This window comes from Haemaphysalis longicornis, unplaced genomic scaffold, assembly GCF_048455015.1.
Source record: "Haemaphysalis longicornis isolate Haplotype H1 unplaced genomic scaffold, Haemaphysalis longicornis Haplotype H1 scaffold_1, whole genome shotgun sequence".
Lineage (NCBI taxonomy): Eukaryota > Metazoa > Arthropoda > Arachnida > Ixodida > Ixodidae > Haemaphysalis > Haemaphysalis longicornis.
This window is the reverse complement of record NW_027526203.1, coordinates 294,019,887-294,023,003: the sequence shown is the minus strand read 5'-3', so window position 1 is coordinate 294,023,003 and position 3,117 is coordinate 294,019,887.

The window sequence follows — 3,117 nt, the reverse complement described above, 5'->3', positions numbered from 1 at the left end:
GATCATCTCTATATATCACCACTCCTCGCGCGGTTCTCGACCCCTCGGTGTAAAGCGCGCATTTCACAACGTATCCCCTTCCACCATTCTGGCCAACCTCCAAAACACAAGCTGTGGCCTAAACATACCTGTATCAGGCAATTTCTTATTAACCGAACGACTGCAGTGGTCATTAGCTCTCTCCGGAGCTATCTATACCTACTTTTCAACCTCCACCTAAAGGCACCCCGCAAGAGTCTAGTTATCCCATTTGCTTTTCACCTTCCCTCGACACTATACGTTATCTTCATCATACTCACTACTCCGACGGTGGCACAATATGGACTACGCACGGTTCTGTTGTACAACTGCAAGACTCTTTCCAACTAGCAGTAGTAACCACGCGCGCCTACGTTGACCTCCACGGGCTAACTTGCGATCTGGTCAAACTTTCAGTCCTCGTCCTCTGAGCCCGCACGTGTGGAAGTTGCCCATCTCCAATACCGGACCCCACTGTCCCAGTTATAGACACCCCCGTTCCACAAGTCGAGATTCTATAGATCCCCGACCCGCAAATTCAGCAAGGCATCGCGTGTCACGCCCCCATCACACAACTCCAGGCATCAGTCTCGCAGCTTACGGGCCTCATCCGCCGCATTACCCACCAACGCCATGGCATCAAAGATGGAGGCATTATCCGTCTCGTACAAGCCTTCCTCATCAGTCGGCTGACATATTCATATCTCGCCATTAAGCGAGCCGAAACCGCCAAATTCAATGCATTTACAAGGCATGCAAAAGTTGCGCTTGGTCTCCCTCTTCAAACACTAACTCAAGGCTTCCTCCAGGCTATTACATATAACACCTCCGAAGAGCTCACCCCACGCACAAATACAGCCAGCTTGAAAGACTCCTTCTCACAGCCACCATTATGTTCCGTCTTACAGTGGTTCGGCTATTCGGTGCCCTCTGCTTCGTTCTCCTTACAATGCACGCCTTGCAACACCTGCAGCAATATTACTGTTTCCCCAGTCATCGTCATATGCATGCCACTCATAATTTAAGCCGACGACAAACATTTGCCGCCTACCTACGCTCCGACTATGACTCCTGCTCAAACGTTAGATGTACCGATTCTTCTCCCTACTCTCCGAGCACACCGCATGCCCTGGCAGGTGTGCACTCGAAGGGCAGAATACTCTCCTCCCTCAATTTCAAGGCAGTCAGCATTAATGGTACCGAGCTAGGATACCGCCATTTCCCAGGTGTCCCACCCCGACCCCAGTGGCTCACAGTCAGCATGTCACATCTATCACACTGGCTGTGCCTCTACCATTGCCTTGAAGATTATCATCAGACGACCCATCGTCCCCAACAGGGCCGTAGCCAGAAACATCTTTCTGAGCCAGGGGTTATGGGTTATCAGAAGGGAGGAGTTCTGCCAAAGAGAACACTAAAAATCGCCTACGCGTGGCCTGGAAAAATTTCGGAGGGGGTTCGAACCCACAAACCGTCCTCTGGCTACGTCTCTGGTACCCAACATCCATATCAGGTGGACCTCGGGCCACGAATCGCTCCTAGGGAGTGATGCAGCTGATGCCTCTTACCCGCGCGCTCATATACCGAGCAATCTTGGAAGCTGTTGCCTCAAACGACCATACACATCGGAAACGCTAAATACCAGACCCATACAACGACATACCGGCTCATCGTCGGCTACAATGACCAACTTTATACCCCTCAATATCACAAGCTACGCAAGACACGCAGTCACAAAATACCTTTCTCCAAAAAACTCGACTCCACATATATCCCTCCGAATTCTCGAAATCTTGCAAATATGCCTATCTCCCCGCACCCTACGCATTTCAAATGGAGACAACAAGTTGACACACGGGCTGCAGAAACAGGCATTTACATTATCTGAAAAAGCGTGTTTGTTTAGCATAAAGTGCAATAACATTTACGATTTACATTTACACGCACTTCTTGGTAGCATTGTCCAGTTCGAACTTCTATTCGCTAGAAAAGCAAACGGTTTTAAAGAGCACCTCAACCGAGCACCTTATCAGCTGACGCTACAGAGGGGGGGGGGGGGGGGTGAACCATGTTAAAATAGCGCGGTAGAGACGGGAAAGAGACTACTCAGGAATAGCGCTGGGCATAAACTGAATTATTTTGCCACACACAAAAGAAGATATGCAGAAACATCTTATGCGCGAACACGGGGGAAGGAGTCACAAAAAAAAATTCTGCAGAAATTCAGAGAATTATCCACCAATGCATTGCATTCTTCTGCCGCTTGTCTTGAGTGTGAGATTTAACAGCCGCATTTCTTGGTTTTTCTAAACCCCCTCCGACAATTATCTCCATTTACGCTATTACAACGATTAGAAGTGGAACATTCGCGAAATCTGCATTATTGTGGAAATGCGGGGCGTTATACTGTTTGCCATGGGAGTGCTCTCCCACCCAAACTTTGCTCCTCCCTCAATCCTTCCCAAAAGCTGTGTGTGTGGATAGGGTATGGCAGCTGGCCAGCCTCCACCTCCTCCCCTGGGCGCAAATGGCTGCACGCACCCATGGCATCCTGGACTGAGAACGTCGTCCACACGAGCAAACAGTTCAACCGTCGTCTGTTTCGCTGTTTGAATAGACATTCATTCCCCCTCGCCGTCTTCTTGTGAGCGTTCCTTAGAAGCAGACTGAAAAGTGGGTTTATGATTCCAATCTTCATAAGCGACGGTGACTGGTAACCGTGTTGCTCACGTTACAAGTGAAACGGGGCGGAATCGCACTTATGCTTCTGAGACTAAGGGCCGTATTCTGAGTCCCTCCTCCACTCGGCTGAGGGGAGGATTTCGCTGTGCTTATGCATGGGAAAATAAATTTGAAGGATCTCCTCCACTGGAGGCTCGAGGGGAGGAAGCATTCAGAATACCGCGGTAAATTACGAAAGAAACCACTTTGCAGTAGAATGACACGCTTTTCTGATGGAGGCGAAACGCAAAAATGCGCGTCTGTACGAGATTTCGGAGCACGTTAACGATCCCCAGGTGGTCAAAATTAATCCGGAGCCCTCCTTTACGGCGTGCCTCATCGCCTGCGTCACGTCGGCGCGTTAAACCCTACAATCAA